The 25,729-nt window shown below is 36.9% G+C and overlaps 1 protein-coding gene across 8 annotated transcripts in view; it reads right to left on the minus strand.

Moving 5' to 3' along the window:
- The window catches only part of LOC147029180 (uncharacterized), a 52,505-nt gene that overhangs the window by 11,126 nt on the left and 15,650 nt on the right, over positions 1 to 25,729 (minus strand). Inside the window, exon 1 of one of the 8 annotated variants that reach the window (XM_085876406.1) lies at positions 23,686 to 25,695. The exons of the other annotated variants lie outside the window; for them this stretch is intronic. The gene's annotated coding sequence lies outside the window, so the exon portion shown is untranslated. Of the gene's footprint in view, positions 1 to 23,685; positions 25,696 to 25,729 lie in introns of those variants that run through there. 8 annotated transcript variants of the gene reach the window in all.

Consider the following 25,729-nt stretch of genomic DNA (forward strand, 5'->3'; position numbering starts at 1 on the left):
AATAAAAGATGACCATTGTTGTGAACCGAGTTGTGTGAATTTTTTATATAGTCTCTCTTTTAAGGTACGATTAAAACGTTCAACAACAACTGCCTTCCCTTCATTAAAGGTACTGTATAATGCAATACTGTTATTTTTTGGAAAATTCATAAATGTCTTGTTATAAAACTCTCCACCCTCATCAGTCCACAATTTTTTAGGTTTTCTCTTACTTTTATTAAATATCTGTTGAAAGGCAAACATAAGCGTATTTCCTGTTTTGTTTTTTAAAGGGACAACCCATGCGTATCGACTCCTCAAATCAATAACGGTAAAAGCATACTTGAACCCCTTATCATTATTGAGTTCAATCAAATCAGCGGACCAGATATAATCAACTTCCTTGGATTAAACTTTCCTTCTACGAAACTTTGTGAATATTGGTTTATGTAATTCATCAGCTAATTGCTCTTCAGTCTTAATGACATCATGAGAGCCCATAAGTTTTTTTTAATTTCCAAGTCCAAGTTTCAATTTAGCACTGATCATCTTCTTCACAATGAAACGATCAACTTTTTCTCTCAAGGTTGGATTTTGTATCAGAGACAAATTATACAACATTTCTCTCTCGGCTTCATGCTTTTCTTCCAAAGTTGTGGTGTTCCCATAATCAATATCGTGTCTCATGCACACTTCATCAACTCTATTGATGGGTTTACTCCATGATTTAGGATTGTCTGCCTCATCTAATCTTTTATCCAAGTTTGTGCCTGGACCACAGAAAGAATACCCTGGAAGATGTAATTCCCCTGGTATTCCAGTAGTTGTAAATTTACTTCCTGATAAAAACTTTTGTATATCTCCTCCTCGTTTGTGTTTGGAGATAAATTGATTTTTTTTTGAACCACACACCGAACATACACCTTTTTGTATAACCCTGTTATTTTTACTTTTAATATATGAAATATTTTTAGTATTAGTTTTCTTTTTTACATTAGAGACAATAACTCATTTATTTATGCGAAAAATTCCTGCAGAGTGCAAAAACCTTTTTAGTTTCCAACATGCACATTTGAATCTTAATTTTTAAAACATAAAGAATCCTTAGAAATACCTTCACTCTCTCCTCCATTTATTTAAGAAAAATAAATAAATAAAATGAATATCTTATCGATGTCAATAGTCTTGTTGAAAATATTGCAAATAGACTTGTCAATTCTTCGTTTTCCTCCTCGGTAGGTTGAGTTATTTTCTGTAATACCCCCAATCTTTTTTTAATCTCATCGGTTTTCATATTTTCATATTTATTTAGTCTCGCTCTTTCCTCCCTCTCCTCCCTCTCCTCCTTCTCTCTCTTCTCTTTTTTCTCCCTCTCCCCTCTCTTCTTCAACTCCTTCCTCATCCCTTATTATCCTTGAATCACTTACACCCCATAGAATATCATACATATATTCATCAGGACTTCTTGTTATTCCTGAATCCAAAATATTTTTTTTTTACAACAGGAAACCAATAAAATTTCTTTTGAATTTCTAAAAGAGCCTTACATTTTCTTAACTGTATAATTTTTTCATTATTTAACATTCTAATTAAATCTAAAGTTATCAGTTTATCAACATCAGCATAATGCCAATCTTTTATTGAAAATACCTCATTCTTATGTTGTAGAACATATTTATTAAAATACCGAATACCCTTTTCTTGAAGGTATGCTTGGACACAGAAATGATAATTTTCTTGAAGCCTTCTTGCTGTCATTTATGTATTAGAAATATATGTTAGAATAATATTATGGCACGAAACACCTCCCCATCTTCCCATAGTTAAATCATTTTGTATTTCCTTACTTATTATATATAATCCTGTTTTTTCTGTTTTCATGATATAAACAAGGGCAAAACCATTATTATATTTACCCTTATTAAAATCTTTTATTTGTTGTTTACTAATCGTGGCCCCACAAAACTCATTCTCGATACCAAGTGGATAATATTTTTCCTCACGAGACCGATTTAATTGTTCCAAGTCTTCGAGGTCAATTTTAAATGACCAATTATACCCTAAATCATTCATATCATACCCCCATTATTCTATTCTCATAGAAACGATACGCCCTTCTTTATAAAAATTTATTTTAATTCGAACTGTGAATTCTGTATGACCTGGAGATAATATCAACACTTCTGTATCTTTGGAATACACGGCCGTTTTATTTAAGGATATATATTGTGATAAATCGCTTAATCTCACCAAGTCATTCGCGTCAGTCGGGCTTGGATAATTTTTTAATTTATAAGCATTTTTCATGTTAATATTTTTGGTTATATTATATTTATGTCATTCAGCCTGTGCCTTTGTGTAATAATTTGATAAATCAATATCCAGTTCTTGGGATACACCAAAGATAGAACCATCTTTACCAACATAAGTCATTTATATTAGATTAAAAATAATATCATAAAATTTTTTATTTTTGTTGAGTTGAAATAACACATATAGACAAAATTGACCACAACACTTGGAATTTAATTCTTGGACTGAAATGTTTGATAAACACCATTCTGTAAGAATTTTATGACTTCAACAGGTGGTGGAAGACCAAAACTATCAAAATAATATTTATCTTGACGATTAAAAATACAAACCCAATGAGAACCGTTCCCATTATTATCTTCTAAGTTCATAATAATATTCTTTGTATGTTTCGGCACATTTGTTAATTCATCTCTCATACAAATAACCACATTATGAATTTTTAATTTCTTACAATATTTGACAAGTTGTAAATTTGATGTTGTATTCTTTCCAAATTCTTTAAACCACTCATCAATGCTCATTTATTTATTAGAAAGATATAATCCATTACCTCTTTTCGTTAATTTTACACCTGCTTGTGCTATAGAAGAAAGCATATCTCCAACTAACAATCTTGCTTTATCAGGCAGACCTTCAAGTTTTTCAGCAAAATCTACAATTACACCACTTCCACTAATTTGTTTCTCCAACTCTTTGTTATGTCTTTCCAATTCGTTTTGAGCCTGGAGTTGAGCCTTCCGTTCGTTGGCAGTTTTCACCGCTGTTGAAATACCACCCATCAATGCTCCAACCGCACTTAAACCAGCAAATAAAGGAATTAGTAATGGGAGAAATCCTCCGCTCGTCTCTCTTATTGAATATTTTTTCAACATTGGTTTTGTCATTTTAATTTTAAGTGAGCCAGTGTCATTCAAGATTTTAACCTGTTCTCTTGTGAGCAAAACATCAATTCTTACTGCTCCTTTTCTCTGAATTGTATTAACGTTAATTGTACAAGGCTTTTGATTTTGAACACAAGATGATAGTTTATGAAGATTGATTTGATTAACATATACCTCAGTTGGTACTTTGCCACTCATTTACTTAAAAAATTATGTGAGACTAATCATCACACCATTATCTGTATTAATCTGCAATTCTGTTTCTTCCAAAAGCAAACAATATGTATCAACTTCTTCATTCTCTCCTCTTTCAATGTATAGGGAAGTATCCACTCGATTAGACTTTATAGTTTCCTTTTGAGCGCTCAGGTCAAACGCATAGATTGTATACAAACTTTTAAATGCTGTCATATCCAAAATAGGTTCTTTATTTCCATTACTTTCACACACCTTTTGGTAAGACTTGTATGCTTCAGCAAAATCATTTTTTTCCCAATTAATTTCCAATCTATCTCGTGGATAAAATGTTCCATCTGGAGAAACGCGAAGTTGTTTCACCTGAGCATTATCACTCAATGCATTATTCTTATCAGTCGCAGTATCACCATCTGGCTTTTTAAAAATGATCCACAGATATCGTGGCTTTCCTTCCAGAACACCCAAATTCCACGTGAAAGTGGTTTGGTTGAGTTGAACGTGTTGACATCTTCTTTTGAGGTATGATACACTGAGTGGTTTCTTTGAGTTAAGTCTTCTATTCAACATCTCTTCTGTTTTAAGATTAGGAGTATATTCACTGATATACCAACTCATTTCCTCAATTACAAATTTATTCTGATCACCAAAAGCACTACCAACACCAAAAAGCAATTTATTTTCATTATCATTCCTTTGTAGTTGAAATCTAATTTTAAGACCATACAGAACTTTATCATGATCTCAAAATCCAAATATACCTTTAAGAGGAACTGCCACAGTAAAACTATTTACTGCTTTTGTATCATCATTATACGCTCCTTTCCTTTGAGTATATCCAGGGTCTGTGTTTGTTCCCGTTGACATATCAGGAATAAAACCTTCGACAGACCCCTTTCTCATTCTATCACTGAATGTATAGAGTGTAAATTTCATCATTTCAGATACAGCAGAGACATAATCAACCGCTTCAACTTCTTGTGTTCCAATATACAAACGCACACTATCAAACATTTTCCAGAAGAAATCATTTACAAGTGTAGCGTTTGTGTTATTCCCAGCCTCAGTGAATTTAAATTTACACAACAAGAAACTTTCGGATAGATTCAAATAGGTTTGTTGATTATTTATTTCAAAACTTTTTGTACCATTCGTATTCCAGTCTGTTCCAGTTATTGCATTTACGTTGAAGTAATCTTCTTTTTTAGTGGAGTTTGAGATAATAATAGTATCATCCAAATCATAGATACTATCAATTGCTTCCATACTTGTATTTATTTAGGAAAAAAGATGTTAAAACTTTTGAAACCCTGATCCAAGTATTCAAATTATTTTCTGTCGTTCTTGGGGGGACAACTGAGTTTTGCCTTTCTTAATTTCTTTTATTGCTTGTAATTTATGAGATTCCTTCTGGGCATCTTTTATGCTCTTTACAACACCTGCTACATTTCCCACAGCAGAAGCAGTTGAACCAATTAGATCTTTATGTTCAAGAATAGTTGAACCAATACCCATTCGAGTATCAATTATCCCATCTCCTCTAAATTGATGTCCAACACCCCTTTGTCTCTTAGGTTTATAGTATCCTCTACCAAGATGCATACCTTCACCCTTGTAGTATGGGGAAAGGAACATCCCATCCCCTGTAATTATTTTATATTTTCCCAACTCGTGTTTCCTCAGAATAACCTCAGAAAATAAAAACCATCGTATTTATTTATTGGAAAACTTCACGTAGGTGAATTTTGATGGATATAACTTCTCCATGAAAAGAAATCATACGATTATCTTGGTCGGTTATCCTAAAATTTACTCTGTGTATGGTTTTTCCTGACACAGGGAGATAAACCAAATTTTTGGGTTCCATATTGAATTTATAACCAATTGGGATTGGTATTGGGACAGTATGCGCTGAATGAAAATATTGGATTTGTTTTTATTCCATCATTATAAGCACCATCAATCAAATCACAGTGAATTAACACCGAATTTATTCCTGAGGATATTTGAATGACATTATCACTGTAAAACGTCCCATTCGTTTCAATCTTTTTTGAGGAGAAACCCAATAACTCTCTAAATGAATTATCAATTGTGAAATCAACCTTGTAGTTATTTTTAACTTTAATTGTTGATTTTGAAGTATGTTTTTGAATGTCTTTTACAATATTTTTTGGTTCATCACCCTGTTCTTTCATAAGACGAGCAATTTCGGAAGATATTTGAGAAATCTCATATGCTCCGGGTGAGACTGTTATCGTTTTGTATCCACTTCCCGGATTATAACTAAACTTGTCATTTTTATCAGTTATATTAAATAAGGTTTTATAAGTTTCCATGGACAATAAAGATGCCTCATATTCTTTTGTTGGGTCAAGTTGTAGTGGGTATGGGAATGAAGATGTGTGGTCGCTTGTTGTGAAATTAAAACTCAGGATTGTGCTTCTCATCTTATTTAATATGAGATAAAATGTCTTTATATTGAGATTTATTAATTATTTTCATGTTCATCAACTGGTCTAAAATGGCTGATGCTTCATTAAAACAATTATTTCCAGCCTTCTTACTACCTAACAACAATAACAGTCTATTAACTAATTGCAATGGGCCATTTGGAAGAAAACTAATACCTGAATCAAGGATACTTAAAGCCTGAATAATGTGTTTCTCCTTCTCATTTTTCCTACTTTTACCAGAAATACTAACCCTATAATTTAGAGTGTTCAGCAGATCAATATATACTCTATCATCATTATTTTTCATATCCAATGGTTTATCAATATACTTTGATTCATCCCTCACAGTTGAACCTTGTCTTCCATCTTTTGTGAGAAGAAACATTCATCTCGGAGCTAGTTTAACAGGGGGTTGAGCAGAACCCAAGAACCTTAAGTCATCATTAAATATCAATACCTTTTCTTGAACAAGATGAAATATTGCTGGTTGTTCTGTTGGAATGAGTCCTGCTTTGGTTTTTTAATCCGCTGAATATTCATTGTTTTGAAGAGCATTCACAATATAATCAGTGGGTCGATTAATCTCTTCCAGTTGTTGAAATAAACCTTCATCATCATATTCTAATTCTCCTAAATGCTCTAATTCTTCCTCCGTCATTTGATCAAAATCTTTTAACATTTGAAGTTTTTTAGGAGTATATTCTACTGTGGGAACTGTGGAAACATCTTTCATTTTTTCTTGGGAAGTTTTTAAAAGTGGTTTAAAAAATTTCTCTTGTTTTCTTTCAAATGCTTCTTTGCCCGTTAGTTTCTGTCTGCGTTTCTTCTTTACGTCTTCCTGTTGTTTTACAACTTTTGAAACCAACTCTTGATGTTCCTTAAACCTTCTTGCTCTTTCTTTTGCATCCATTTATTTATTGGAAAATATCATGAATGAATTGTAAAGATAAATCGGGAAATTTTCCTTTTCTTCATCATTCAAGTAGATGTGTTCAAATAAATCCTTTTCTTTAAATATTTCATCAAATTCTTTATTAACATTAATGCGAGTTGTAATTTCTTCTTCACTTATACTTGCATCTCTGCTTTTCATACGTTTGTGTTGAGTTTCTTCATCAAAATCAAAACCGAATGATAAAATCTTCACTCCGCTCAGATGTTTCACCCGGCCCTACTCACCAAACTCTCTTCCCATGGTATTCAAGGCCATCTCCACTCATGGCTCACAGACTTCCTCTCCTGTCGCAGTCAACGTGTGGCCCTAAATGGAGTTCTTTCATCCCCTCTTCTTGTGCAGGCTGGAGTTCCTCAAGGTTGCGTTCTGGGCCCTGTTCTTTTTCTGGTTTTCATCAATGATCCCTCGGACTCTCTGGAAAATCCTCTATTTCTCTTTGCCGACGACTCCACCCTCTGCCGTACCATCTGTCATCCCTCAGACCGGCAAGCAGCAGCTTCTTCGCTCACTGCAGATCTGGATAAAATCACAAACTGGTCCAACACGTGGAACATGTCTTTCAATCCAGACAAATCTCACACTCTCACTATGTCTCTTTGAAAGGACCGTTTACAAAACCCCCCCATCCACTTTCTCAACAATCCTCTGGAAGAAGTCTTTTCTTTCAAGCTTCTAGGTCTCACTATCTGCCATGACCTTTCCTGGGAAAGTCACATTTCCAACCTTGCCTCAAAAGCCAGTCGCCAACTGGGAATCCTCCGTCGTGCTAAGTCCTTCCTCGGCCCTCTTGAGCTCCTGACCACTTACAAAGCTTTTGTCCGTAGCCTGATGGAGTACTGCTCTCCCCTCTGGGCTGGTGCTCCTGCCTCCCACCTTTCACGGCTTCATGCTGTCGAAACCAGGGCATTTAAGATCATCGGCATCTCCCGCAATGAAGCTGAGTCTTTGGGCCTCTCACTCAATCACCGCAGGTTGGTCGGTGGTCTTTCTGTCTTCTACCGACTCCTCTCCAGCCTTGCCCCCCCCTGCTCTCTCTGCGATTTGTCCCCACCACATTTCCACAGGGCGCTCAAGGTCCGCCAACAACCCCCTTCTGGTAAAACTACCAAAATCACAAATCACTGCTCATCTTCACTCTTTCATTCCTCTTTTTTCCCGCCTTTGGAATAAACTTCCTCACTCTATTCTTTCCCATTCTTCCCTCCAGGCTTTCAAAACAGCTGTTCACCACCACCTCTTATCTTCCTCCATCCAAATCCTCGATCTTTTCTACCCCCGATAATCCACCCAAGCCCACTTCCTTCATTTCTCCTGCTTTCCTTCCTGAAAGTCCCTGAAATGTCCATCTTCTCTTCGCCATGTTCCCCGTCCCATCCCCATCCCTCTCCCTTCCACAGTTCACCTAATGTGTCTGTTCCCCACTGTTTTGTCCCTTCCACTCCCGCCCCTCTTGTCTCATGCCTCCTTGCTGTGAGTTGTGTGTTAGCTCTCATACGAGCCTCGACCAAGGTACACAAAAAAAAATAAATAAATAAAAAAAAGTTTAATAACTTGTCTCGTTCCTTCTGGATGAGTTTCTAATATCCCAAGACCACCAGATTTTAGTTTCCTTAACTCACTCTTACAATGTGAATATTTTGTTCTACCAAGAGAAACCTCCTCAAATATTTGACCTTCAATCCTCAATCGCATATGTTCCTCCACTGAAATATAGTGATAATCTTCACCTTTTACTTCTCCAGGTCTTATTGCTCTAGTTGTTGTTGATACAATGCGTATCACGGGGTGTTTTTTAAGTAAATTTCCAATATTCTCATTTGTACTACACAAGAACCTTGATTTATGAAAGTTTTTTCCAGAAGCAGATTTTCCCACAAGATTTATAATAATAGTTGTCATTTATATATGTAATTGTTTATAAAACAAAAAATATATCCCTTAATATCTCATCTTGTTTCACAACAATATATTTATATTTTTCAGTCGTGTGCTTCATGTAATCCTCAAATTTCTTTTTACGACATAATGCAGAACAATTATCTCTCCAAAAATTATTGATATCTATTGAACTTAACTTGAATAAAATAAAAGTATTAGCATTGTTTCTGATGGAACGACGAGGAAGTTGAAAGTACGATTGACCAAGATAAATACAATTACAAGAAGAATGTCTCCCTCTTGTGTAGTAGCTGCCCATTACCATTTGGTTTCTCTCATTAACACAATCATCAAAGATAACGAGGTTCTTTTTTGATTTATCCAAATCTTGGGGAGACGGTATATCATTCGTATTATCACTAAGAATACAAGTTATCGGATTTGATTTATTTTTACATCTCTGTGTATCACAAAATAGTTGAATTATATTTTCAATGTTATAATCATTTAGGTTTTTTTGAGTTTAAATAAACCGATTATATCTTCTTTTTGAAGACCAGCCTTAAAACCTTGTGAGAGTAGTTGATACTGTGGTTGAAAACTCGACTTTGTGAAAATTATTAAATTATCATAATCTAAAAAGTTGGGAGTGAGGAGCATCTTTAAAAGTAAGCAGGTTTTTCCACATCCACTTGAACCAACTATGAGACATCTTAATGAATTTGGGAGATTTTTATGGTTGTTAAATTTTATCTTATTTTCCCAAATGGGTAAAAAATAATTCATTTATATATTTGGAAAACAGGTTATTTAATTTATTATTGGCTTTTTTAGAAACTCTATATTTTATCCTAAGTTCAGGTTTAATTTCAAGATAATCCATTATTTTATTTATGCAATATCTTATGTTGATATTTCCCTGAAAAGCACATCCATGAATAATATATAACAACAATCCTTTGAACATTTCTCTAATACATTCAGTTTCTTCCCTTGTAAGGAAAGGTGTGTTATCACCCTCATACTTTACATTCATTTCTCGAATCAATCTTGAAAAGTAATTCATTTTTGGTGTAAATCTAAAAGAATTATTTTCCTTTTTATATTTTTGATTATCATTAATTAGAAGATAATCACAGAATATACATTGTTTATAGGCTTTTGACTGTGTGTTTAATCCCCGTCTTTCACACGCAGGACAATTCTCAAATTTGTCACATGGAGAATCAGGAAAGTCTAGCATATTTTAAAGTAAAACTTTACTTAAACTGAAATTCATCTATACTTTCAGTTGTATATTGACTCATATTTAATAATATTACCATCGATAGATATACTTTTTTTCATTACCAGATTCAACGACAACATTTTTTATATTTAAGGTAATTTTAAAATGATCGTTAACTACTATTGAACGAAATGTCATTTCACCTGATATATTAACATCCTTTATTTCATCAGGATTTACATCTTTAGGGTTGTTGAAAAAATACAAATTTCTCCTTGCATATTACAGATGGTCTTATCTTTTCTTTCCAAAGCTTCATCCATAAGGTTTTTGTTTTTTGATACTTTTTCTTGTTTCATTGCTTTTCTAGTTTTGAATATATTACCAGAAGGAGAGGAGAAACTTTTGTTCAAGCTACTATAATTGATGTTCTTCCAGATGTACTAAAAGCCCTTCCATTGAAGGAAATTGAAGAACTCATTATTCACCATAATTGTTTTATCCAAGAGTTGTTATATTTATCTTTATTCAATTTTACATCCTTGACATATTTCTCAGTATCTTTAACAAATGTAGAGATTGATTGAAACTTGTCTTTTGTGTCTTGAAACATTGCATTTATTTAGTGAAAAAGTTGGAGGATAAAATGGTTTTAAGCAGAGATTCACCTGTAAAATAAACGAAATTTTCATCAAGAAAATTTTAGTTTATGCAAAGATTTATTATATAAATATGGTGAATATAACATACTGCGATGTTTGTAATCACGAATATAAACATTATAGAAAACACCTCCGAACCAACAAACACACATTTAATCTATTTCATAAAATATCTCCTCTTGAGTTGGAAAGAAAACATTGTGATATCTGTTCAAAGGATGTTTTGAAGAGAAGTTATAATAGACATCTTGAATCACAAAAACACAAGAAAAATGAGTTTAAAGTAAAGGGAGACTATTATATTGAAAACACTGATGGGGCATTTTAAGGGCATATAAAAATAAGGATTTTTCAATTTGGAGAACCGGGTCCATCATCAAGAGCTGAATCAATTGAAATGGTGAAACCTGATGTTGAAAAAGTTATTAAAAAGACATTAAAAGAAATGAAAACTTTTAAGTTTTATATGGGAGTGAAAATGAATATGAAAAGACAAGATGAAGAACAAACTCCTTATATGAGAACAGATCTTCATTTTATAACATCATTTCAAGATTTTTTGAATAGTGGGGTTTATGAAGAACTATCAAAACAAGAGGAGGATGTTGATAATACAGTGGTAGGAAGTGGATTCAATATTTTAAAAAATCATATTTTTAGATATACACATTCTAAAATCAAACCCTCTTAAAGCTTCTTCTTATATTGAATTACCAAAAGAAATAAAACTAAAGAAGGCAGTTGTTAATATTAAGAACAATGATAATAAATGTTTTCTCTGGTCTGTTCTTGCTCACTTTCATCCACCAAAATGTAATTCAGAAAGAGTAAAACAATATATGAAATATGAGAATACCTTGGACATTAAAGATTTTAAATTCCCAATGCCACTAACAGATATTTCTAAATTTGAGAAAAAGAATAATCTTTCTATTAATGTATATGGATTAACGGATACAAAGTTCAAATATTAAAAATTTCAAACAACTATAAAAATGAAGAAACACACATTGATCTTTTATATTTTAGTGTTGGAAATAATTCACATAACACATACATCAATAATTTATCAAGATGAATCTCTTCTCAGGTATTCAGAACAGCAAACAAAATATATCCTTGTAAGCGATGTCTTAATTCATTTCATACAAAAGAACGATTAGAACAACATTCAAAATATTGTAGTAATCATAAATCAGCTGGAATTACAATGCCTAAACCTGGTGAAAAGATTTCTTTTGAAGATTATAATAAATCTATCATGCACCCATTTGTGATATACGCTGATTTTGAGTGTATCCTTAAAAAGATAAATACTGCTTCTCCTTATCCAAAAGAATCACATACAAATAAATATCAAAAACATATTCCTTGTGGTTTCTGTTATTATATCAAATCATCTGTTGGAGAAAAGTATAACAAACTTGAACATTATCGTGGAAAAAAGCTTCACAAGAGTTTGTAAAACGATTAGAAAAGGATTGTATAAGACTCACTAAATTAATGAAAGAAACAAATGAACCGATGAAATTAACCAAAGAAGAAAAATTAGAATTTAGAAAGAACAATATCTGTCATATTTGTGAGGGGGAAATTAAGGAGTCTAAAGTTAGGGATCATTGTCATCTTACTGGTAAATATAGAGGTCCCGCTCATTCCTGTTGTAATCTTAATTATAAATTACCTTCTTTTATTCCAGTCTTTCTTCACAACGGCACCAACTATGATACACATCTATTTATAAATGAAGTTTCAAAAACACCAGGGAATATTTCTGCCAGAACAAACACAAGTCAAAAGTATATTTCATTTACAAAAATTATATTCACAAAACCTTTAACTCATATTAGGTTTCTAGATTCTTACAAGTTTATGGGAACACAACTAGACTACCTCGCATCAAATCTAAGCTCCACGGACTCTTTTCCAAATCTTAATTAATTCTTTCCAAAAGAGGAAATTCTCACTAAAGAGGAAATTCAGATTAAAGAGAGAATTCAAAGTAAAGAGGAAATTCGAATTAATGAGGAAATTAATGAAGAAATTCTAACTGAAGATGAAATTCTAATTATGAAGAAAATTCGAACAATGAATGAAATTCTGATTAAAGAAGGAATTCTCACGAGAGAGGAAATTCAAACAAGGAATGAAATTCAAAGTAAAGAGAAAATTCTTACAAGTAAGGGAATTTATCCTTATGATTATATGGATTAATTTATGAGATTTAAAGAAACACAACTTCCTTCAAAAGAAAGTTTCTATAATAACCTTTATGAAGAAGAGATAAGCGATAAGGAATATAAACACGCACAAGAAATATGGAAAATATTTAAGATAAAGAACCTTGGAGAATATCATGATTTATATCTAAAAACAGATGTTTTATTGTTAGCTGATGTGTTTGAAGCTTTTAGATCACTCTGTCATAATAAAAATTGTAATGGATTAGATCCTGCCCACTATTTCACAGCTCCTGGTTTAGCTTGGAGTGCAATGTTGAAAATGACAAAACAAGATATAGATTTAATCAGTGATGTTGATATGCTTTTGATGATTGAGAAGTCCAAGAGAGGTGGAATATCACAAGTATGCTCAAAAAGATATGCTAAAGCAAATAATAAATATCTTCCAAATTATGATAGTGAAAAAGATAGTAATTATTTGATGTATTTTGATGCTAATAATTTGTATGGATGGGCAATGTCTCAATCTCTGCCTTATGGTAAATTAGAGTGGGTGGAAGAAAAGGATTATGAAAAGGCTTTGATGAATATTGTTATTTCTTCTCAAGAAGAATTGAATGACGAAGAAGAAGGTTATTATTTTGAAGTCGATTTGAGGTACCCGAGTGATCTTCATAATAAGCATAGACCTTCCTTTTGCATGTGAGAAAGAAACCCCAAAGAAAGAATGGTTCAGTGATTATCATAAAAGTTTTAATATTAAAGGCAAATCAACAGAAAAGTTATTAACAACATTCTATGATAAAGAGGGATATGTTTTGCATCAGAGAAGCTTAAAACAGTTTTTGAGAGAAGGATTGAGAGTAGCTAAAACTTCATAGAGTTTTAAATTTTAAACAAAGTCCTTGGATGAAAAAGTATATTCAATTCAATACAGATATGAGAGCAAATACAAAAGTAAAATTTGAAGGGGACTTTTATAAATCAATGGATAATGCTGTATTTGGAAAGACTATGGAAAATGTTAGAAACAGGCAAAACATTAGATTCGCAACATCTTGGAAAGAAGCTTCGAGATTGATAAATAAACCAAGTTTTGAGAGAGAAGAGGTTTTTTCAGAAAACTTTTCTGCAATTCATATGAAAAAGGAAAGTATTGTAATGGATAAACCAATTTATATTGGAACAGCTTTTCTTGATTTATCAAAGATATTGATGCATGATTATTTGTATAATGACTTAAAGAAAGAGTATGGTGAAAATGTTTCATTGTTGTATATGGACACTGATAGTTTTATCCTCGATATAAAAACTGATGATGTTTATAAAGATATGAAGAAAAATATTGGAGTATATGATACAACTAATTTCAGCAAGAAGAGTGAGTTATTTTCCAAAAAGAATGAAAAGGTTATTGGTAAGTTTAAGGATGAGTTGGGTGGAAAAGTAATGAGTGAGTTTATTGGATTGAGAGCAAAGGCATATGCTTATAAGTATGGTGATCAGATTGATAAGAAGTTAAAGGGAATAAAGAAATATGTAATAAAGAAATCAATAACTTTTAGAAATTATTATAATTGTTTGATGAATAAGAAAGAAGAATATAGGAAAATGAATACAATAAGAAGTTATAAACATAACATATATAGTGAAGAAGTTAATAAAAAGGCATTAGGAGCCTTTGATGATGAGATTTATTTTAGATAATGGAATAGATTGTGTTCCATATGGATATTGTATGATAGAGTGTATAAAATAGATTGTGTTTTCAGGATGGGAAGATGGGTTAAGGTTTTTTTAGGGCTACCACTGCGTTTTTTTCACAATATATAAATGGTCAAACCAAGTATTAATCAAACTAAAGAGTGGAGAAAATCTCAGTCTTGGTATATAAATGGAAAACATAATGAATGTGAAAAATATCAAATAAGTCTTATTGAAAAAATAACTAAAACAAAGGTAAATAAAACAAATAAGCGAATCAATTTAAAAAGTAGTAAGTTAGAGGATGTAAAGAAAAAAATGAATATCCTTGAATGGACTGAAAACTTTGATGGTTATCAATTGAACAATGAAAAAACAATTTACTATAATGTCAAAATGATATGTGGCTCAGGAGGTGGTCAAACAAGAGCATTAAGAGAAGTTTATCATTTTGTAATGGCACAAAAGGGGTATCTTAAAAAATATAAAGATTCAAATGTTTTGTTTTTCAATATTTTAGATGGGGATTATTGTGCAAAGAAAATTAAACTATTGAAGGAATTTGAGAATGAACAAATCTTTATAGGTTCAATGAGTGAGCTAAACAATATGCATCGGTTATTTGATAAAGAGTGTCCCGAGGCTTAGACGTTTCAGATATTTCTTTAGAATCACCTTTAACAAATCACATTACCACTTTATTACTTGAACAAATCATTATCTTATTGCATGGGTTATTTGAAAAAAAAAAAGTGTCCCCAGGTTAAAAGGGGAGACAAATAAATATACCTTGGGATAAAAAGGGGGTTTATTTTTTAGGCAAAAAAATATGAATCGCTGAAAATCCCCCATTCATTTACATGGGGAAAATTCATTCAAGAATAAGGGTGATGTGCAGAGCTGTGGAAATTACAGAGGGATAAAGTTGTTAAGCCACACCATGAAGTTGTGGGAAAGAGTAGTGGAAGCTCGATTGAGAGGAGATGTGATGATCTGTGAGCAGCAATATGGGTTTATGCCAGGAAAGAGCACCACTGATGCGATGTTTGCTTTGAGAATGTTGATGGAGAAGTATAGGGAAGGCCAGAAAGAGTTACATTGTGTGTTTGTGGATTTAGAGAAAGCTTATGATAGGGTGCCAAGAGAGGAGTTGTGGTATTGTATGAGGAAGTCGGGAGTGTTGGAGAAGTATGTGAGGATCGTGCAGGATATGTATGAGGACAGTGTGACAGCGGTGAGGTGTGCGGTAGGAATGACGGACCGGTTGAAGGTTAAAGTGGGATTGCACCAAGGATCGACTCTGAGCCCTTTCCTGTTTGCAATGGTGATGGACAGGTTGACGGACGAGATCAGACTGGAGTCTCCATGGACCATGATGTTCGCGGATGACATCATGATCTGTAGGGAGAGTAGGGAGCAGGCTGAATCGAGCCTTGAGAGGTGGAGGTACGCACTGGAGAGAAGGGGAATGTTAGTCAGTAGGAGTAAGACGGAGTACATGTGCGTAAATGAGAGGGAGGGTGGTGGTATGGTGCAGTTGCAAGGAGTTGTGGTGGGGAAGGTGGATTGGTTTAAATACTTGGGATCAACTGTCCAAAGTAACGGAGAGTGTGGGAGAGAAGTGAAAAAGAGAGTGCAGGCAGGATGGAGTGGGTGGAGAAGAGTTGCAGGAGTGATTTGTGACAGAAGGGTAGCTGCAAGAGTGAAGGGGAAGTATACAAGACGGTAGTGAGACCAGCTATGTTGTATGGTTTGGAGGCGGCGGCGCTAACAAAAAGACAGGAAGCAGAGCTGGAGGTGGCAGAGTTAAAGATGCTGCGATTCTCGTTGGGAGTGACGAGGATGGATAGGATAAGAAATGAGTGTATTAGAGGGACAGCGCAGGTAGGACGGTTTGGAGACAAAGTGAGAGAGGTGAGATTGAGATGGTTTGGACATGTGCACAGGAGGGAAACGGAGTATATTGGGAGAAGGATGTTGAAGATGGAGCCGCCAGGCAGGAGGAGAAGAGGAAGGCCAAAGAAGAGGTTCATGGATGCGGTGAGGGCGGACATGCGGGTGGTTGGAGTGTCAATGGAAGATGTGGAGGATAGAGCGAAATGGAGACGGTTGGTCCGCTGTGGCGACCCCTAACGGGAGCAAGCCGAAAGAGGAAGAAGAAGATTTACATGGGGAAAAGTGAGCCAGAATCAGTATATTCACCCTACTTATATATGATACATCAAGGGCATCGTCCACTTCGAGTTTCGACCACAGAGTCAAACGGTGAATCAATACGTGTACAAGGAGATCCTCCGGCACCTCATGAGACCAGTCCGGGACAAGAGGAGGGATCTGTGAGAGAACAACGCCTTGGTGCTCCACCATGACAACACCCCTGCTCACAGTGCCCTGACAATCCGATAGTTTCTGGCGGAGAGGAATGTGCCAACTCTGGAGCAACCCCCGTATTCTCCAGACTTGGCCTCTTGTGATTTTTTCCTATTCCCCAAGCTCAAGGGGGTGATCAAGGGGACCCGACGTCCTGATGTGGAGGTCATCAAAAGGGCCGTGATGACGGAGCTCCGGAGGATTCCAGAAGAAGCCTTCCAGGGGTGCATCGAAGCGTGGAAGAGGAGGATGGACAAGTGTGTGAGACTGGAGGGAAACTATTTTGAAGGGACAAGCTGTGATTTCAATATATTTTTTGGAATAAAATTTCTGTGAAGTCAGTCCCGTAACTTTCTAGACGGACCTCGTATAGAGGAGCAGCTCATAATAACTGAAATCTTAATTATAGAATCCCCACATTCATATCTGTATTTCTTCATAATAATTGTCATTATGATACACATCTCTTTATCAATGAACAAAGTAAGACTCCTGGAAAGACAACAGAAATTCCTAATACAGATCAAAACTACGTCATTTACAAAACAGATTTATACTCGTGAAATGGGTGTAAATACAAATATTAGATTTCTTGAGTCTTATAAATTTATGACAAGCCGTCAAAGTTCTTTCGTTTCAAACATCTCCTCTTTTCCTATCTTTCTAATCAATTTAGGACTGAAGCACGCTTGGGTAAAGACATTTCTCTTCTTTCTAAAAAGGGCATTTACCCATATGATTATATGGATTCCTTTGAAAGAAACAAGACTTCCTCCTAAAAAGTGTTTATATAACAAGTTAGGAAGATGTCATTTTATGGGTGAAGAATATGAAAGAGCAAAACAATTTTGGAAAGTTTGAGAAAAACAATTATGGGTGAATATCATGATGTTTATTTAATAACATGTTTTATTACTCGCTGATGTGTTTGAGAAATTTAGAGAAGTTTATTATAAAAAAAAAAAAAAAAGATTCCTTTGGACTGTCCATTATTATACATCTCCTGGACGAGGCTGGAGTGCCATGTTAAAAATGATTAAACATCCCCTTGATCTTCTAAGTGATATAGATATGCTCGTGATGATTGAGAAGGCTAAAAGAGAAGGAATTTCACAAGTTTGTTCAAAGAGATATGCTTAGGCATATAATAAATATCTTCCAGACTTCTCACCTGATAAGCCCACATCTTACTTAATGTACTTTGAAGCAAACAACTTGCTTGGCTGGGCAATGTCTGAATCTCAACCCTATGGTAATTTTAATTGGGTGAAAGAACACGAGTGCAAATCTATCTTCGATGATATAATCTCCACAAGTCAAGATTTAGAAAAACGGGATTATGGGTATTATTTTGAAGTTGAGTTAAACTATCCCAGAAAACTTCATAACAAACATAAAGACCTTCCTTATGGAGCTGAAAAAGAGATCCCCAATCAAGAAGTATTCCATGGTTATCAACATCATTTCCTTCGTTCTTCAAATGAGTTTAAATACATTCCGACAGCTAAATTACGATCAACATTGTTTGATAAAGAGAAGTGTGTTTTACATCAAAGAAATCCAAAGCAATTTATAGAAGCAGGACTAAAAGTTGAAAAACGAAGATCAGGCACTAACGTTTTGTCAGTCATTGGTTAGGTAAATATATTGATTATAATACGAGGATAAGAACAAAGGATAATAATGATTTTGAGAAGGGCTTTTACAAGTTGATGAATATTCTGTACAGTAAGTCCTCGCTACCCGGAAGTTCGCATATCGTCGTTTCGATTATTCGTAATTTAGTTTTAATGACCAATTATTCAATTATCGCAAACATTTTATGCCTAATGTCATTGCAAGGAAAAACGCAAAAAGAAACTTTCAAACTGCCTGCAAAAAACAACAATCACACAGGATGTGCATAAACACACTTTCACTTTACTGCGCATGTACCGTACGCTGTACTGTATTCTCTTCACGCTCACCTGCATACCTTCCAGTATGAATCCCAAGCGACCCGCAAGTCTTTTGCCGAGCACACCTCGTTTCAAGAGACAACGAAAGGCTGTCACATTGAAGGTGAAATTGGATACAATTAAAAGACATGAACGAAGAGAAGGGACAACGGAAATCGGCCACGCGCATGCAATCGCTGCATCGACTGTACATTCGATCGTTCAAAGTTTGGCAAAGAAAGAAAATATCACAGATTGCGACCAGTTCGAGTGCAACGACACGAACGAGAATCGGAGATGGTGCCATGCACAACATGGAGCATTTATTATGTGTGTGGATAGAAGATCAAACGAAATGTCGTATGCCTTTATCTCTTGCTGTGATACAAGAAAAAGCGCGTAGTTTGTGGAACGATTTAAAGAAGAAACAGGAAGCTGAAGGAAAGGGTGAAGGCGCAGAGACCTTCACAGCAAGCCGAGGCTGGTTCATCAGGTTTTGTCATCGCGCCAACCTCCACAACCTGAAGTGAAGCGGTGAGGCAGCAAGTGCGGACCATGCTGCCGCATCAGAGTTTCCAGCAAATTTGAAGATGATTGAGGAGGGGGGGTTACTCACCGAAGCAAGTCTACAACATTGACGAAACCGGATTGTTTTGGAAAAGAATGCCCTCCCGTACATACATCACACAAGAAGAAAAGACTGCTCCAGGGTTTAAAGCAGCAAAGGACAGGCTGACCTGATTACTCGGTGGAAATGCAGAAGGGGATGTAAAACTCAAGTCGCTTCTTGTTTACGTTTCTGAAAACCCACGAGCGTTAAAGGGTTGCCTCAAGCCACAACTTCCCGTAATATGTCGGTCAAATACAAAGGCTTGGATGACTGGGGCATTGACCCACGATTACGTGATCATTTACTTCTCCAATCATGTTGAGAAGTACTCCAAGGAGAACAACATTGACAACAAATCTTTGCTGCTTGTAGACAATGCTCCTGCCCATCCTCAGCAAATGGAAGACTGGTGTGAAAACGTGCAGGTAGTATTTTTACCACCAAACACTACCTCACTTTTACAGCCTATGGATCAGGGAGTTATTGCTGCTTTTAAAGCCTATTATGTTCAGCATACCATGCTGCAGCTTATCAAAAAAACTGATAAGGACAAGCTATCAATCAAGGAGTTTTGGTGAACATACAACATAAAAATGGCTTTGGAAAACATTAAGGATTCATGGGCGGAGGCGAGTGCCTCCACAATGAACGCTGTGTGGAAGAAAGTGTGGCCTGAGTATGTCCACAATTTCACGGGGTTTGCTGATGTTCCGTTGATTACAAGTCAAATTGTAGACCTGGCGCAGGAGGCTGGTTTTGAAGAGGTTGACGAAGAGGACGTGGATGACTTACTGGAGTCTCATGCAGAACCCTTAAGCAATGAAGATCTCATGGAGTTGGAACAGCAGTGGGCTCTTGAGGAAGAAGAATAAGCAGAAGATGCTGCGACACCTTCATCCAAGCATCTCACCATGAAAAACCTCAGCCAAATCCTCAGCTCGTTTGAAAATGCCATAGAATTTGTTATCAAGCAAGATCCAAATCTTGAAAGGAGCACTGATTTTAGCTGTGTTGTTAATGATGCCCTTTGTTGCTACAAGGAACTTTATGCAGCAAAGAAAAAGAAAGCCAGCCAGCCCACCCTCCACACATTTTTCAAGCCAAAAGATGCAGCACCAACTACATCCACCATCCAGGATGCTCCTTCAACCAGCTGCCAAGAGACCATTCCCGCTGGTGAAGAAAGTGACAGCACAGTGTCAAGTGAAGAGGGGGACGATTCTGCCACTCCACAAGTGTGACTTGCCCACCACAATCAACTCCGTTCCTCCAGCCTCGGGGTAAGTCGCCACTACTCGAGGAGTGCGTTTTGTTTATTTGAGTTTATGTCCAAAAATTTGCGTTTATGTCCAAAAAATTCCGAGCCAAAAACGCATCCCCCCTTTAATACATCTGTTTCTATAGGAAAATACGTTTTGTTTAACACAGTTTCGCTTATCATAATGTTTTCCAGGAACGCAACCCTTGTGAAAAGCGAGGACTTAATGTATTTGGTAAAACAATGGAAAAATATAAGGAATAGACAAAATGTAAGACTTGCTACAACTTGGGAGCAGGTGGAGAAGTTGATAAATAAACCAAGCTTTAAAAGAGTATAAATATTTACAGATAATTTTTGTGCTCTTCATTTGAGAAAATAGATGGATAAACCGATTTATTTGGGAATAGCTGTTTTAGATCTTTCAAAGTATTTAATGTACGATTACTTTTACAATAAACTAAAGAAGAGATATCGTGAGAACATTGTATTGCTATACATGGATATGGATAGCTTCATACGAGAGATAAATACAGGTGATGTTTGTAAGGATATGAAAGAGGATGAAGATATTTATGAAACAAGTAATTATAATACTAATAACCAAGCTGTTATAAGAATAATTTTTGAATAAGAATAAAAGGTTATTAGAAAATTTAAAGATGAATTAGGTGAAAAGATATAAAGTGAATTTGTAGGTGTTGGATCAAAGGCATGTGCCTATAAATACTTAGAGGTAAATTAATTCAAATGTGAAAAGAAACTTAATGGTCAAAAGAAGATTGTATTAAAAGAAATCATGAACTCGTTGGGAAAGTTCTGGATCATCCTCCAGCAACCATCAATGAGCACATGGTCAATCTCCTTTGCCACACCGCCAGCGTTGGAATACCAAGTCCAGCGATGAGCCTGTGGGTGCTGAAACCATGAACCAGCCACCCTAAGTCCATGACTTCTTGCAAAGTCAAGGAACTTAGTGCTATTGTGGTTCACAGTTCCAGACCCATGGGGACCAACATATGTCTCATAACTATCCCAATCAGTTCCAGTCGATGTATTGAAATGGCCCAAGACGAGAAAGGTATCTCGCCTGGGGCACTGTTCAACCACAGACTCAAACGTGGCAGAGAATGTGTCCTTCACGGTGACATCACTCGCCTCAGTTGGAGCATATCCAGAGACCAGGGAAATGACATCAAAGGAGTGATAAATCCTCAGTCTCATAATATGCTCGTCGACTGGTGTTACCTCAATTATCATTGGAATCAGCTTATTGGACACAGCCGCAGTAACTCCTTGGGCATGGTAGCCATCAGATCGACCAGACCAATAGTATGTGTAACCATCCGAAATGATCTTTCCGCAATCCGGTCTCCTAACCTCAGAGAGTGCTGCAATACCGATGTCCAAACGCTTGAGCTCAGATGATCATCCTCTCTTAGGGATAGGACATTCCAGGCACCCACCCGAAGGGACCGCCTCAGGTTAACCCAAGGAGACCGCCATCTGGTGGATGACACTTCAGCACCACCCCGACACACACAACCGCAATCTGACCCGGCAAGGTTACCTCATGGTTTCCCCCCTTTCATCAATGATCGGGGGTTCCGAAAGTTTTGCCCCAATCCTGTCATCCGGTGAGCTGCCCTGCGAAGGGCAAGCTACCCTGCCACTCCCACGGAGTGGGTTTTCAGATTATTTTTTTTTTTAACGCTTTTCGTATGTTTTGCAGAATGGTGTTTTATGGTGGCCGGACTGCAAATCCTGTCACCAACCTCCTAATAAAAGTAACCCAACCACAGGAGGACATCCGCAGACACAGTTGGGCACTAGATGTGGATGGCAGTTGGCTCACAAGGAGCTCTTCCGCCCTTTGACAGGTTTTGTTCTTTATCCTGCTGGGTGTCCATATCATACACCCTCTTCACCAAGAAACTTGGTGGGGGAGACGGTTTAGTCACCGACAACCTGACCATGGAACAGGTTAGTACAGGTTTACATGATACCTATAGCAAGTCACAGATCTGATCTGGCCTGACCTGACCTTAAACAATGCAGTCTCACAAAAGAAAGACTCGCACTTAAACATGCAAGCTCCATGACTGTCACGCTTGTCTGTATAATTTCCTGGAGTGAACGAGGTGCCTATATCTACAATTTCATGATAAAGTGACTGACAGAGAGACAAGCCAGTAGGCGGCGATGGGTCGCCGAGCATGGAAACTGTAAGATATAGAGCAAAATGGATGTCATATAGCGGATAGGGAATCACCTTAAGATTATGCATATGAAATCTCATCCAGTTCCATCGACTGATAACTACTCGGTATCCATTTTAATGAAAAGTACTGAAAATGCGGTTTGAAATCGGAAATCCCCAAAGTTCAAGAGGGTGCTGTGGGTGAACAAAGATCTAAATCGAAAATCCGGCTCGAGTGTTTGTGCACAATGTATTCCAGACGATTAGTGTGAATTTTCATGACCATCCGATCATAACCCAAGGAGGAGTAGCATTTGGCGCGAAGGCACCTCCAGCTCTCGCATATTTTCGATTTTTGCACTAATTGACCTTTGACCCCTGACCTAAGCGAAATCGGTCAATATGCCCTGAGGCAAAGTTGTAGTACTCATTGGGTACAATGAACCTGCAAAGTTTCATTCGTATCGATGCACTCACCTGGTCGCTAGGGGGCCTTCAATTTTCGCCAATTTTCGCGCATACCCTAATTGTAGGAGGTGCTGCGGGTAAAGTATTCCATACATCACAAAAACCGGAATTAATTTGACAGAGTATCACCTGTAGATCATTCGTGCCAAATTTCAAAACCCTATGTGGGATCACCGCTTTCGGAATTGATTTCGCGTGAACGGTACCGATTTTAAAGGTTTTTTGGTTGCTGCTGGGGAACCAAAGTATCCCTAGCAACCATCACAATTTACAAAGCACTTGGTCATAAGATGTACCTCCCACCCGAGTTTGGTCAAAATCCGCCCACGTTTACTACCAATTATGCTGATGACAAACGAACAAACATCCAAACAAACAGACAGAATTACTGACAATAAGGGTCACCTATTTTGGCGACCCAATAAAGAAGGCAGAGCTCGTTGGCCACACCTCACTCATCCGATGTAAGCCTGTGGCTTATGTTGGTCCCAACATGAAAATGGGAGGGGAAGAGAGAAGAGAAGGTGATGGTACGAGTCAGCTTGTGGGGAGAGATGTGGGTGATTGATTGATAATGCGGAAGAGGAAATTGTAAATGTGAATCAGTAACACCTGTGAACGAGTCAAGAGTGCAAATGCTGATTGCTCTTGTGCGTTCAAAGTAAATGATAATAAATTGGGAAAGAAAGAGAAAGCGAGTGCAAGTCAGTGTGTGATTGCCAGCACATCCAGGAAAAGAGCTCATCAGGACTCACTCTGGCTCGATTGCCCCCAACAAAGTCTGACTGCACAGAGGCTCGCATTCCCTTTGCATGCTCCTCCAAGACTTAATCTGGCTCTCGTTGTTCCCTGGACACGCACAACACCGTGTCCTCGGATGCATGGACACTTGTAAAGCCCAGGCCGAGGTGTGGCCTAAGAACCGACCAGCATCCCGGTGCAACATGTTTATGGGTGGTGCCTTCTCGTTGGAGCACTGCTGTTGTCAGGCTGCATAAGGAACGCTTGGACGCTCTCATCCTCGCTGGCTGCGTAAATCACAAGTGCAAAATATGATCCCAGGATATGCTGTAATACCCTCCATCACCCACATGGAGGCTTCAACAGTGTGCAGGACAAGTGACATGTATGATCCCAGGACGTACGTCAGTGACTCGTTGCGTCCCCACGGAGACTCCGGGATAGCCCCAAATGACATCATAGATACATCGGTCCACATGACCATATCCACACAGCCACGTTGATGGGTCCCTGTGAGCAGCGCTACACGGTTGCAAACAGCACCGAGCACCGTGAGTGTGAAATGCGAATTTGAATGTGCAAGATTCTCACCATGTGCCTTCTTTGTCAGGATCTGGAGCTGCCGTGATGGTTTCATGTGAACAGCGCAATATATAAACCGTGCCGAGCACCATTAGTTTTAAATGTGATTTTTAAAGTACGAGATTCGAAGCAGGTACCTCCTTTGACAGGTTCTGGAGCCGCCGTGGAAGCACTGAGGTACCCCCAGAATGGCTGAGCTAGTAGACTGAGAACCCCTCTCGCCGTATGTACTGTTCTTGACGCGCTCAGACATCAGGGTGAGGCACGGTGAGCAATGAAATCTATGTGGAAGCGTCGATTTTTACGCCATTTTCCCAGCGATGACAGCGGCCGATCCACCAAATTGCAATTTTCGGCTGAACTGTGGTTCGTAAAGTTCAATTAATGAATTTCAATTAATAAAGTAAAGTAAAGTTCAATTAATAAAAAATAATGAAAACAATTATGTTGTACACGGGACTCGGCTCTACGATAAATGTACAGTTTGGCTCTCAGGACACACAACCCAAATGTTGTATAATCTTCGATTTTATGGTAGGAGGAGGAAGAAGCCGATCCTTTGGAAAAATGGTCGGGCTAATGCTAAAGGGTGAGTAGCAATCACTGCCGTGACGTGCTTTGACCGTGACAACCAGAAAAGACTTTCATGTGACATGGTCGTGTGATTATGATGCTGGGGGCATGGTTACAGTGATTAGTGACCATGGTAACATTGGTGGCTTTGGGGACAAAATGGAAGAAACTTGCATAAACATTAATGGACGTGTGCACGAATGCACGGAGGACGTGAGGGTTTAGTCACAGATGCGAGTGTTTCGGTGAGTGGGCTTTAATACGGTTGAATGATGCATGGAAATGGAAGGGTGTGGTTGTAGGGATGACTGACGGATGATTGCAAGCAAAGATATTTAGGGGTGGTAGGATTAAAGAGAAAGGAGAGGAGGATGTATGAGGAATCTTTACTGGAATGCAAATCAACCTTGACAACAGAGAGTAACAAGCTTTCCAGCTGGAATCAAAATGGAATTGTTTTTCCCACAAACTGGGAACAAATTTCCCATCACCATAAATGATGTGATGGACAGAAAATGAATCAAATGACAATTTTCTAAGCATAATACAGCAC

The sequence above is a fragment of the Eptatretus burgeri genome, chromosome 4 (genome assembly GCF_056783735.1).
Source record: "Eptatretus burgeri isolate ZD-2024b chromosome 4, Ebu_testis_v1, whole genome shotgun sequence".
In the NCBI taxonomy this organism is placed as follows: Eukaryota; Metazoa; Chordata; class Myxini; order Myxiniformes; family Myxinidae; genus Eptatretus; species Eptatretus burgeri.